Below are 15,340 nucleotides of genomic sequence, written 5' to 3' on the forward strand. Positions count from 1 at the left end.
GATATTACCCCAGAAGATAAAAAATTCTGTTCCAACGAAATCTCCTGAGAACACAAATATTCGCTTCCAAAGATATCATCCTAAAGCACTAAAAATTCGCTTCCAACGAAATGACTCCAGAGCACCGAAAACACGCTTCCAACGAAATGACCCCCTACTTCAAAAATTTGCATTCCTCGAAAAAAAACCGGAGAACAAAAAATTCTCTTCCAACGATATTACCAAAAATTCTTTTCCAATTAAATCTTCTGAGAACACAAATATTCGCTTCCAAAGCTATCATCTCAGAGCACAAAAAATTTGCTTCCAACGAAATCACCCCAGAACACAAAAAATTCACTTCCAACGAAATCACTCCAGAGCACAAAAAATTCGCTTCCACAGAAATAACTGCAGAGCACAGAAAACACGCTTCCAACGAAATGACCCCCTACTTCAAGAATTTGCTTCCATCGAAAACACCGGAGAACACTAAAAATTCTCGTCCAATGATATTACACCAGAATACAAAAAATTCTTTTCCAATGAAATCTCCTGATAACACAAATATTCGCTTCCAAAGATATCATCCCAGAGCACAAAAATTCGCTTCCAAAAAATTACCCTAGAACACAAAAATCCCCTTTCAACGAAATCACCCTAGAACACAAAAAATTCGTTTCCAACGAAATCACCCCAGAGTACAGAAAATTCCCTTCCAACGAAAAGAATCCAGAGCACAGAAAACACGCTTCCAACTAAATGAACCCCTACTTCAAAAATTTGCTTCCATCGAAAAAACGAGAGAACACAAAAAATTCTCTTCCAACGATATTACCCCAGAAGACAAAAAATTCTTTTCCAACGAAATCTCCTCAGAACACAAATATTCGCTTCCAAAGATATCATCCCAAAGCACAAAAAATTCGCTTCCAACGAAATGACTCCAGAGCACCGATAACACGCTTCCAACGAAATGACCCCCTACTTCAAAAATTTGCTTCCATCGAAAAAACCGGAGAACACAAAAATTTCTCTTCTAATGATATTACGCCAGAAGAAAAAAATTCTTTTCCAATGAATTCTCCTGAGAACACAAATATTCGCTAACAAATATAACATCCCAGAGCAAAAAAATTCGCTTCCAACGAAATCACCCCAGAACACAAAAATTCCCTTTCAACGAAATCACCCGAGAACACAAAAAATTCGCTTCCAACGAAATCACTCCAGAGCACAAAAAATTCGCTTCCACAGATATGACTCCAGAGCACAGAAAACACGCTTCCAACGAAATGACCCCCTACTTCAAGAATTTGCTTCCATCGAAAACACCGGAGAACACAAAAAATTCTCTTCCAATGATATTACCCCAGAAGACAAAAAATTCTTTTCCAACGAAATCTCCTGAGAACACAAATATTCGCTTCCGAAGATATCATCCCAGAGCACGAAAAATTTGCTTCCAACGAAATTACCCTAAAACACAAAAATTCCCTTCCAACTAAATCACCTGAGAACACAAAAATTTTGCTTCCAACGAACTAACCCCAGAGCACAAAAAATTCGCTTGCAACAAAATGACAACAGAGCACAGAAAACACGCTTCCAACGAAATGACCCCCTCCTTCAAAAACTTGCTACCATCAAAAAAACCGGAGAACACAAAAATTCACTTCCAACGATATGACCCCAGAAGACAAAAAATACTTTTCCAACGAAATCTCCTGAAAACACAAATATTCGCTTCCAAATATATCATCCCTGAGCACAAAAAATTCGCTTCCAACGAAATCACCCTAGAACACAAAAATTCCCTTTCAACGATATCACCTGAGAACACAAAAATATTGCTTCCAACGAAATCACCCCAGAACACAAAAAATTCGCTTGCAACGAAATCTCCTGAGAACACACATATTCTCTTCCAATGAAATCACCCCAGAGCACAAAAAATTCGCTTTCAACGAAATGACACCAGAGCACAGAAAACATACTTCCAACGAAATGACCCACTACTTCAAAAATTTGCTTCCATCAAAAAAACCGGAGAACACAAAAATTCTCTTCCAACGATATTACCCAAGAAGACAAAAATTCTTTTCCAACAAAATCTATTGAGAATGCAAATATACGTTTCCAAAGATATCATCCCAGAGAAAAAAAAATTTGCTTCCAACGAAATCACCCTAGAACACAAAAATTCCCTTTCAACGAGTTCACCCGAGGACACAAAAAATTCGCTTCCAACGAAATCACCACAGAGCACAAAACTTTCTTTCTAAAGAAATGACCCCAGAGCACAGAAAACACGCTTCCAAATAAATGACCCCCTACTTCAATAATTTGCTTCCATCGAAAAAACCGGAGAACACAAAAAATTTTCTTCCAACGATATTACCCCAGAAGACAAAAAATTCTTTTCCAACGAAATCTCCTGAGAACATAAATATTCGCTTCCAAAGATATCATCCCATAGCACAAAAAATTCGCTTCCAATGAAATTACCCTAAAACACAAAAATTCCCTTTCAACGAAATCACCCGAGAACACAAAAAATTCGCTTCCAATGAAATCACTAAAGAGCACAAAAAATTCGCTTCCAAAGAAATGACTCCAGAGCACAGAAAACACGCTTCCAACAAAATGACCCACTAGTTCAAGAATTTGCTTCCATCGAAAACACCGGAGAACACAAAAAATTCTCTTCCAATGATATTACCTCAGAAGACAAAAAATTCTTTTCCAACGAAATCTCCTGAGAACACAAATATTCGCTTCCAAACATATCATCCCTGAGCACAAAAAATTCGCTTCCAACAAAATAACCCTAGAACACAAAAATTCCCTTTCAACCAAATCACCCAAGAACACAAAAAATTTGCTTCCAAAGAAATCACCCCAGAACACAAAAAATTTGCTTGCAACGAAATCTCCTGAGAACACAAATATTCGCTTCCAACCAAATCACCGCAGAGCAGAAAAAATTCGCTTCCAACGAAATGACTCCAGAGCACAGAATACACGCTTCCAAAGAAATGACCCCCTACTTCAAAAATTTGCTTCCATAGAAAAAACCGGAGAACACAAAAAATTCGCTTCTAATGATATTACCCCAGAAGAAAAAAATTCTTTTCCAACGAAATCTCCTGAGAACACAAATATTCGCTTCCGAAGATATCATCCCAGAGCACGAAAAATTTGCTTCCAACGAAATCACCCTAAAACACAAAAATTCCCTTTCAACTAAATCACCTGAGAACACAAAAATTTTGCTTCCAACGAACTAAGCCCAGAGCACAAAAAATTCGCTTCCAACGAAATGACAACAGAGCACAGAAAACACGCTTCCAACGAAATGACCCCCTCCTTCAAAAACTTGCTTCCATCAAAAAAACCGGAGAACACAAAAATTCACTTCCAACGATATTACCCCAGAAGACAAAAAATACTTTTCCAACGAAATCTCCTGAGAACACAAATATTCGCTTCCAAATATATCATCCCTGAGCACAAAAAATTCGCTTCCTACAAAATAACCCTAGAACACAAAAATTCCCTTTCAACCAAATCACCCGAGAACACAAAAAATTCGCTTCCAAAGAAATCACCCCAAAACACAAAAAATTTGCTTGCAACGAAATCACCACAGAGCACCAAACTTTGTTTCCAAAGAAACGACCCCAGAGCACAGAAAACACGCTTCCAAATAAATGACCCCCTACTTCAATAATTTGCTTCCATCGAAAAAACCGGAGAACACAAAAAATTCTCTTCCAACGATATTACCCCAGAAGACAAAAATTCTTTTCCAATGAAATCTCCTGAGAACACAAATATTCACTTTCGAAGATATCATCCCAGAGCACATAAAATTTGCTTCCAACGAAATCACCCTAGAACACAAAAATTCCCTTTCAACGATATCACCTGAGAACACAAAAATATTGCTTCCAACGAAATCACCCCAGAACACAAAAAATTCGCTTGCAACGAAATCTCCTGAGAACACACATATTCTCTTCCAATGAAATCACCCCAGAGCACAAAAAATTCGCTTTCAACGAAATGACACCAGAGCACAGAAAACATACTTCCAACGAAATGACCCACTACTTCAAAAATTTGCTTCCATCAAAAAAACCGGAGAACACAAAAATTCTCTTCCAACGATATTACCCAAGAAGACAAAAATTCTTTTCCAACAAAATCTATTGAGAATGCAAATATACGTTTCCAAAGATATCATCCCAGAGAAAAAAAAATTTGCTTCCAACGAAATCACCCTAGAACACAAAAATTCCCTTTCAACGAGTTCACCCGAGGACACAAAAAATTCGCTTCCAACGAAATCACCACAGAGCACAAAACTTTCTTTCTAAAGAAATGACCCCAGAGCACAGAAAACACGCTTCCAAATAAATGACCCCCTACTTCAATAATTTGCTTCCATCGAAAAAACCGGAGAACACAAAAAATTTTCTTCCAACGATATTACCCCAGAAGACAAAAAATTCTTTTCCAACGAAATCTCCTGAGAACATAAATATTCGCTTCCAAAGATATCATCCCATAGCACAAAAAATTCGCTTCCAATGAAATTACCCTAAAACACAAAAATTCCCTTTCAACGAAATCACCCGAGAACACAAAAAATTCGCTTCCAATGAAATCACTAAAGAGCACAAAAAATTCGCTTCCAAAGAAATGACTCCAGAGCACAGAAAACACGCTTCCAACAAAATGACCCACTAGTTCAAGAATTTGCTTCCATCGAAAACACCGGAGAACACAAAAAATTCTCTTCCAATGATATTACCTCAGAAGACAAAAAATTCTTTTCCAACGAAATCTCCTGAGAACACAAATATTCGCTTCCAAACATATCATCCCTGAGCACAAAAAATTCGCTTCCAACAAATAACCCTAGAACACAAAAATTCCCTTTCAACCAAATCACCCAAGAACACAAAAAATTTGCTTCCAAAGAAAACACCCCAGAACACAAAAAATTTGCTTACAACGAAATCTCCTGAGAACACAAATATTCGCTTCCAACCAAATCACCCCAGAGCAGAAAAAATTCGCTTCCAACGAAATGACTCCAGAGCACAGAATACACGCTTCCAAAGAAATGACCCCCTACTTCAAAAATTTGCTTCCATAAAAAAAACCGGAGAACACAAAAAATTCGCTTCTAATGATATTACCCCAGAAGAAAAAAATTCTTTTCCAACGAAATCTCCTGAGAACACAAATATTCGCTTCCGAAGATATCATCCCAGAGCACGAAAAATTTGCTTCCAACGAAATCACCCTAAAACACAAAAATTCCCTTTCAACTAAATCACCTGAGAACACAAAAATTTTGCTTCCAACGAACTAAGCCCAGAGCACAAAAAATTCGCTTCCAACGAAATGACAACAGAGCACAGAAAACACGCTTCCAACGAAATGACCCCCTCCTTCAAAAACTTGCTTTCATCAAAAAAACCGGAGAACACAAAAATTCACTTCCAACGATATTACCCCAGAAAACAAAAAATACTTTTCCAACGAAATCTCCTGAGAACACAAATATTCGCTTCCAAATATATCATCCCTGAGCACAAAAAATTCGCTTCCTACAAAATAACCCTAGAACACAAAAATTCCCTTTCAACCAAATCACCCGAGAACACAAAAAATTCGCTTCCAAAGAAATCACCCCAAAACACAAAAAATTTGCTTGCAACGAAATCACCACAGAGCACCAAACTTTGTTTCCAAAGAAATGACCCCAGAGCACAGAAAACACGCTTCCAAATAAATGACCCCCTACTTCAATAATTTGCTTCCATCGAAAAAACCGGAGAACACAAAAAATTCTCTTCCAACGATATTACCCCAGAAGACAAAAATTCTTTTCCAATGAAATCTCCTGAGAACACAAATATTCACTTTCGAAGATATCATCCCAGAGCACATAAAATTTGCTTCCAACGAAATCACCCTAGAACACAAAAATTCCCTTTCAACGATATCACCTGAGAACACAAAAATATTGCTTCCAACGAAATCACCCCAGAACACAAAAAATTCGCTTGCAACGAAATCTCCTGAGAACACACATATTCTCTTCCAATGAAATCACCCCAGAGCACAAAAAATTCGCTTTCAACGAAATGACACCAGAGCACAGAAAACATACTTCCAACGAAATGACCCACTACTTCAAAAATTTGCTTCCATCAAAAAAACCGGAGAACACAAAAATTCTCTTCCAACGATATTACCCAAGAAGACAAAAATTCTTTTCCAACAAAATCTATTGAGAATGCAAATATACGTTTCCAAAGATATCATCCCAGAGAAAAAAAAATTTGCTTCCAACGAAATCACCCTAGAACACAAAAATTCCCTTTCAACGAGTTCACCCGAGGACACTAAAAATTCGCTTCCAACGAAATCACCACAGAGCACAAAACTTTGTTTCCAAAGAAATGACCCCAGAGCACAGAAAACACGCTTCCAAATAAATGACCCCCTACTTCAATAATTTGCTTCCATCGAAAAAACCGGAGAACACAAAAAAATTCTCTTCCAACGGTATTACCCCAGAAGACAAAAAATTCTTTTCCAACGAAATCTCCTGAGAACATAAATATTCGCTTCCAAAGATATCATCCCATAGCACAAAAAATTCGCTTCCAATGAAATTACCCTAAAACACAAAAATTCCCTTTCAACGAAATCACCCGAGAACACAAAAAATTCGCTTCCAATGAAATCACTAAAGAGCACAAAAAATTCGCTTCCAAAGAAATGACTCCAGAGCACAGAAAACACGCTTCCAACAAAATGACCCACTAGTTCAAGAATTTGCTTCCATCGAAAACACCGGAGAACACAAAAAATTCTCTTCCAATGATATTACCTCAGAAGACAAAAAATTCTTTTCCAACGAAATCTCCTGAGAACACAAATATTCGCTCCCAAACATATCATCCCTGAGCACAAAAAATTCGCTTCCAACAAATAACCCTAGAACACAAAAATTCCCTTTCAACCAAATCACCCAAGAACACAAAAAATTTGCTTCCAAAGAAATCACCCCAGAACACAAAAAATTTGCTTACAACGAAATCTCCTGAGAACACAAATATTCGCTTCCAACCAAATCACCCCAGAGCAGAAAAAATTCGCTTCCAACGAAATGACTCCAGAGCACAGAATACACGCTTCCAAAGAAATGACCCCCTACTTCAAAAATTTGCTTCCATAAAAAAAACCGGAGAACACAAAAAATTCGCTTCTAATGATATTACCCCAGAAGAAAAAAATTCTTTTCCAACGAAATCTCCTGAGAACACAAATATTCGCTTCCGAAGATATCATCCCAGAGCACGAAAAATTTGCTTCCAACGAAATCACCCTAAAACACAAAAATTCCCTTTCAACTAAATCACCTGAGAACACAAAAATTTTGCTTCCAACGAACTAAGCCCAGAGCACAAAAAATTCGCTTCCAACGAAATGACAACAGAGCACAGAAAACACGCTTCCAACGAAATGGCCCCCTCCTTCAAAAACTTGCTTCCATCAAAAAAACCGGAGAACACAAAAATTCACTTCCAACGATATTACCCCAGAAAACAAAAAATACTTTTCCAACGAAATCTCCTGAGAACACAAATATTCGCTTCCAAATATATCATCCCTGAGCACAAAAAATTCGCTTCCTACAAAATAACCCTAGAACACAAAAATTCCCTTTCAACCAAATCACCCGAGAACACAAAAAATTCGCTTCCAATGAAATCACTAAAGAGCACAAAAAATTCGCTTCCAAAGAAATGACTCCAGAGCACAGAAAACACGATTCCAACAAAATGACCCACTAGTTCAAGAATTTGCTTCCATCGAAAACACCGGAGAACACAAAAAATTCTCTTCCAACGATATTACCCCAGAAGACAAAAAATTCTTTTCCAACGAAATCTCCTGAGAACATAAATATTCGCTTCCAAAGATATCATCCCAGAGCACGAAAAATTTGCTTCCAACGAAATCACCCTAAAACACAAAAATTCCCTTTCAACTAAATCACCTGAGAACACAAAAATTTTGCTTCCAACGAACTAACCCCAGAGCACAAAAAATTCGCTTCCAACGAAATGACAACAGAGCACAGAAAACACGCTTCCAACGAAATGACCCCCTCCTTCAAAAACTTGCTTCCATCAAAAAAACCGGAGAACACAAAAATTCACTTCCAACGATATTACCCCAGAAGACAAAAAATACTTTTCCAACGAAATCTCCTGAAAACACAAATATTCGCTTCCAAATATATCATCCCTGAGCACAAAAAATTCGCTTCCAACGAAATCACCCTAGAACACAAAAATTCCCTTTCAACGAGTTCACCCGAGAACACAAAAAATTCACTTCCAACGAAATCACCACAGAGCACAAAACTTTGTTTCCAAAGAAATGACCCCAGAGCACAGAAAACACGCTTCCAAATAAATGACCCCCTACTTCAATAATTTGCTTCCATCGAAAAAACCAGAGAACACAAAAAATTCTCTTCCAACGATATTACCCCAGAAGACAAAAATTCTTTTCCAATGAAATTTCCTGGGAACACAAATATTCACTTTCGAAGATATCATCCCAGAGCACATAAAATTTGCTTCCAACGAAATCACCCTAGAACACAAAAATTCCCTTTCAACTAAATCACCTGAGAACACAAAAATATTGCTTCCAACGAAATCACCCCAGAACACAAAAAATTCGCTTGCAACGAAATCTCCTGAGAACACACATATTCTCTTCCAATGAAATCACCCCAGAGCACAAAAAATTCGCTTTCACCGAAATGACACCAGAGCACAGAAAACATACTTCCAACGAAATGACCCACTACTTCAAAAATTTGCTTCCATCAAAAAAACCGGAGAACACAAAAATTCTCTTCCAAAGATATTACCCAAGAAGACAAAAATTCTTTTCCAACAAAATCTATTGAGAATGCAAATATACGTTTCCAAAGATATCATCCCAGAGAAAAAAAAATTTGCTTCCAACGAAATCACCCTAGAACACAAAAATTCCCTTTCAACGAGTTCACCCGAGGACACTAAAAATTCGCTTCCAACGAAATCACCACAGAGCACAAAACTTTGTTTCCAAAGAAATGACCCCAGAGCACAGAAAACACGCTTCCAAATAAATGACCCCCTACTTCAATAATTTGCTTCCATCGAAAAAACCGGAGAACACAAAAAATTCTCTTCCAAGGATATTACCCCAGAAGACAAAAAATTCTTTTCCAACGAAATCTCCTGAGAACATAAATATTCGCTTCCAAAGATATCATCCCATAGCACAAAAAATTTGCTTCCAATGAAATTACCCTAAAACACAAAAATTCCCTTTCAACCAAATCACCCGAGAACACAAAAAATTCGCTTCCAAAGAAATCACCCCAAAACACAAAAAATTTGCTTGCAACGAAATCTCCTGAGAACACAAATATTCGCTTCCAACCAAATCACCCCAGAGCAGAAAAAATTTGCTTCCAACGAAATGACTCCAGAGCACAGAATACACGCTTCCAACGAAATGACCCCCTACATCAAAAATTTGCTTCCATCGAAAAAAACGGAGAACACAAAAAATTTGCTTCCAACGAAATCACCCCAGAGCACAAAAAATTCGCTTCCAAAGAAATGACTCCAGAGCACAAAAAATTCGCTTCCACAGAAATGACTCCAGAGCAAAGAAAACACGCTTCCAACGAAATGACCCCCTCCTTCAAAAATTTGCTTCCATCGAAAAAACCAGAGAACACAAAAATTCTCTTCCAACGATATTACCCAAGAAGACAAAAATTCTTTTCCAACAAAATCTATTGAGAATGCAAATATACGTTTCCAAAGATATCATCCCAGAGAAAAAAAAATTTGCTTCCAACGAAATCACCCTAGAACACAAAAATTCCCTTTCAACGAGTTCACCCGAGGACACAAAAAATTCGCTTCCAACGAAATCACCACAGAGCACAAAACTTTGTTTCCAAAGAAATGACCCCAGAGCACAGAAAACACGCTTCCAAATAAATGACCCCCTACTTCAATAATTTGCTTCCATCGAAAAAACCGGAGAACACAAAAAAATTCTCTTCCAACGATATTACCCCAGAAGACAAAAAATTCTTTTCCAACGAAATCTCCTGAGAACATAAATATTCGCTTCCAAAGATATCATCCCATAGCACAAAAAATTCGCTTCCAATGAAATTACCCTAAAACACAAAAATTCCCTTTCAACCAAATCACCCGAGAACACAAAAAATTCGCTTCCAAAGAAATCACCCCAAAACACAAAAAATTTGCTTGCAACGAAATCTCCTGAGAACACAAATATTCGCTTCCAACCAAATCACCCCAGAGCAGAAAAAATTTGCTTCCAACGAAATGACTCCAGAGCACAGAATACACGCTTCCAACGAAATGACCCCCTACATCAAAAATTTGCTTCCATCGAAAAAAACGGAGAACACAAAAAATTTGCTTCCAACGAAATCACCCCAGAGCACAAAAAATTCGCTTCCAAAGAAATGACTCCAGAGCACAAAAAATTCGCTTCCACAGAAATGACTCCAGAGCAAAGAAAACACGCTTCCAACGAAATGACCCCCTCCTTCAAAAATTTGCTTCCATCGAAAAAACCTGAGAACATAAAAAATTCTCTTCCAATAATATTACCCCCGAAGACAAAAAATTCTTTTCCAAAGAAATCACCTAAGAACACAAATATTCGCTTCCAAAGATATCATCCCAGAGCACAAAAATTCGCTTCCAAAAAATTACCCTAGAATACAAAAATTCCTTTCAACGAAATCACCCGAGAACACAAAAAATTCGCTTCCAACGAAATCCCCCCAGACCACAAAAAATTTGCCTCCAACGAAATGACTCCAGAGCACAGAAAACACGCTTCCAACGAAATGACCCCCTACTTCAAGAATTTGCTTCCATCGAAAACACTGGAGAACACAAAAAATTCTCTTCCAATGATATTACCACGGAAGACAAAAAATTTTTTTTCAATGAAATTTCATGAGAACACAAATATTCGCTTCCAAATATATCATCCGAGAGCACAAAAATTCGCTTCCAACGAAATGACTCCAGAGCACAGAAAACACGCTTCTAACTAAATGAACCCCTACTTCAAAAGTTTGCTTCCATCGAAAAAACCGGAGAAAACAAAAAATTCTCTTCCAACGATATTACACCAGAAGACAAAAAATTCTTTTCCAACGAAATCTCCTGAGAACACAAATATTCGCTTCCAAAGATATCATCCCAGAGCACAAAAATTTGCTTCCAACAAAATCACCCTAGAACACAGAAATTCCCTTTCAACGAAATCACCCTAGAACACAAAAAATTCGCTTCCAACGAAATCAGCCCAGAGTACAAAAAATTCCCTTCCAACGAAAAGACTCCAGAGCACAGAAAACACGCTTCCAACTAAATGAACCCCTACTTCAAAAATTTGCTTCCATCGAAAACACCAGAGAAAACAAAAAATTCTCTTCCAACGATATTACCCCAGAAGACAAAAAATTCTTTTCCAACGAAATCTCCTGAGAACACAAATATTTGCTTCCAAAGATATCATCCCAAAGCACAAAAAATTCGTTTCCAACGAAATGACTCCAGAGCACCGATAACACGCTTCCAACGAAATGACCCCCTACTTCAAAAATTTGCTTCCATCGAAAAAACCGGAGAACACAAAAATTTCTTTTCTAATGATATTACCCCAGAAGAAAAAAATTCTTTTCCAACGAATTCTCCTGAGAACACAAATATTCGCTTCCAAATATAACATCCAAGAGCAAAAAAATTCGCTTCCAACGAAATCACCCCAGAACACAAAAATTCCCTTTCAACGAAATCACCCGAGAACACAAAAAATTCGCTTCCAACAAAATCACTCCAGAGCACAAAAAATTCGCTTCCAGAGAAATGACTCCGGAGCACAGAAAACATGCTTCCAACGAAATGACCCCCTACTTAAAGAATTTGCTTCCATCGAAAACACCAGAGAAAACAAAAAATTCACTTCCAATGATATTACCCCAGAAGACAAAAAATTCTTTTCCAACGAATTCTCCTGAGAACACAAATATTCGCTTCCGAAGATATCGTCCCAGAGCAAGAAAAATTTGCTTCCAACGAAATCACCGTAAAACACAAAAATTCCCTTTCAACTAAATCACCTTAGAACACAAAAATTTTGCTTCCAACGAACTAACCCCAGAGCACAAAAAATTCGCTTCCAACGAAATGACAACAGAGCACAGAAAACACGCTTCCAACGAAATGACCCCCTCCTTCAAAAACTTGCTTCCATCAAAAACACCGGAGAACACAAAAATTCACTTCCAACGATATTACCCCAGAAGACAAAAAATACTTTTCCAACGAAATCTCCTGAGAACACAAATATTCGCTTCCAAATATATCATCCCTGAGCACAAAAAATTCGCTTCCAACAAAATAACCCTAGAACACAAAAATTCCCTTTCAACCAAATCACCCGAGAACACAAAAAATTCGCTTCCAACGAAATCACCCTAGAACACAAAAATTCCCTTTCAACGAGTTCACCCGAGAACACAAAAAATTTGCTTCCAACGAAATCACCACAGAGCACAAAACTTTGTTTCCAAAGAAATGACCCCAGAGCACAGAAAACACGCTTCCAAATAAGTGACCCTTACTTCAATAATTTGCTTCCATCGAAAAAACCGGAGAACACAAAAAATTCTCTTCCTACGATATTACCCCAGAAGACAAAAAATTATTTTCCAACGAAATCTCCTGAGAACATAAATATTCGCTTTCAAAGATATCATCCCATAGCACAAAAAATTCGCTTCCAACGAAATGACCCTAGAACACAAAAATTCCCTTTCAACAAAATCACCCGAGAACACAAAAAATTCGCTTCCAATGAAATCACTAAAGAGCACAAAAAATTCGTGTCCAAAGAAATGACTCCAGAGCACAGAAAACACGCTTCCAACAAAATGACCCACTAGTTCAAGAATTTGCTTCCATCGAAAACACCGGAGAACACAAAAAATTCTCTTCCAATGATATTACCCCAGAAGACAAAAAATACTTTTCCAATGAAATCTCCTGAGAACACAAATATTCGCTTCCAAACATATCATCCCTGAGCACAAAAAATTCGCTTCCAACAATATAACCCTAGAACACAAAAATTCCCTTTCAACCAAATCACCCGAGAACACAAAAAATTTGCTTCCAAAGAAATCACCCCAGAACACAAAAAATTTGCTTGCAACGAAATCTCCTGAGAACACAAATATTCGCTTCCAACCAAATCACCCCAGAGTAGAAAAAATTCGCTTCCAACGAAATGACTCCAGAGCACAGAATACACGCTTCCAACGAAAAGACCCCCTACTTCAAAAATTTGCTTCCATCGAAAAAACCGGAGAACACAAAAAATTCGCTTCTAATGATATTACCCCAGAAGAAAAAAATTCTTTTCCAATGAAATCTCCTGAGAACACAAATATTCACTTTCAAAGATATCATCCCAGAGCACGAAAAATTTGCTTCCAACGAAATCACCCTAAAACACAAAAATTCCCTTTCAACTAAATCACCTGAGAACACAAAAATTTTGCTTCCAACGAACTAACCCCAGAGCACAAAAAATTTGCTTCCAACGAAATGACAACAGAAAACAGAAAACACGCTTCCAACGAAATGACCCCCTCCATCAAAAACTTGCTTCCATCAAAAAAACCGGAGAACACAAAAATTCACTTCCAACGATATTACCCCAGAAGACAAAAAATACTTTTCCAATGAAATCTCCTGAGAACACAAATATTCGCTTCTAAATATATCATCCCTGAGCACAAAAAAATTCGCTTCCTACAAAATAACCCTAGAACACAAAAATTCCCTTTCAACCAAATCACCCGAGAACACAAAAAATTGGCTTCCAAAGAAATCACCCCAAAACACAAAAAATTTGCTTGCAACGTAATCTCCTGAGAACACAAATATTCGCTTCCAACCAAATCACCCCAGAGCAGAAAAAATTTGCTTCCAACGAAATGACTCCAGAGCATAGAATATACGCTTCCAACGAAATGATCCCCTACTTCAAAAATTTGCTTCCATCGAAAAAACCAGAGAACATAAAAAATTCTCTTCCAATGATATTACCACGGAAGACAAAAAATTCTTTTCCAATGAAATCTCGTGAGAACACAAAATTCGCTTCCAAAGATATCATCCGAGAGAACAAAAATTCGCTTCCAACGAAATGACTCCAGAGCACAGAAAACAAGCTTCCAACTAAATGAACCCCTACTTCAAAAGTTTGCTTCCATCGAAAAAACCGGAGAACACAAAAAATTCTCTTCCAATGATATTACCCCAGAAGACAAAAAATTCTTTTCCAACGAAATCTCCTGAGAACACAAATATTCGCTTCCAAAGATATCATCCCTGAGCACAAAAATTCGCTTCCAACAAAATCACCCTAGAACACAAAAATTCCCTTTCAACGAAATCACCCGAGAACACAAAAAATTCGCTTCCAACGAAATCACACCAGAGCAGAAAAAAATCGCTTCCAACGAAATGACTCCAGAGCAACGAAAATACGCTTCCAACGAAATGACCCCCTACTTCTAGAATTTGCTAACATCAAAAACACCGGAGAACACAAAAAACTGTCTAAAAATGATATTACCCCAGAAGACAAAAAATTCTGTTCCAACGAAATCTCCTGAGAACACAAATATTCGCTTCCGAAGATATCATCACAAAGCACAAAAAATTCGCTTCCAACAAAATGACTCCAGAGCACCGATAACACGCTTCCAACGAAATGACCCCCTACTTCAACAATTTGCCTCCATCGAAAAAACCAGAGAACACAAAAAATTCTCTTCCAACCATATTACCCCAGAAGGCAAAAAATTCTTTTCCAATTAAATCTTCTGAGAACACAAATATTTGCTTCCAAAGCTATCATCCTAGAGCACAAAAAATTTGCTTCCAAAGAAATCACCCCAGAACACAAAAATTCCCTTTCAACGAAATCCCTCGAGAACGCAAAACATTTGCTTCCAACGAAATCACCCCAGACCACAAAAAATTTGCTTCCAACGAAATGACTCCAGAGCACAGAAAACACGCTTCCAATGAAATGACCCCCTACTTCTAGAATTTGCTTCCATCGAAAACACCGGAGAACACAAAAATTCTCTTCCAATGATATTACCCCAGTAGACAAAAAATTC

This window comes from Meriones unguiculatus, chromosome 5 (genome assembly GCF_030254825.1).
Source record: "Meriones unguiculatus strain TT.TT164.6M chromosome 5, Bangor_MerUng_6.1, whole genome shotgun sequence".
Classification (NCBI taxonomy): domain Eukaryota; kingdom Metazoa; phylum Chordata; class Mammalia; order Rodentia; family Muridae; genus Meriones; species Meriones unguiculatus.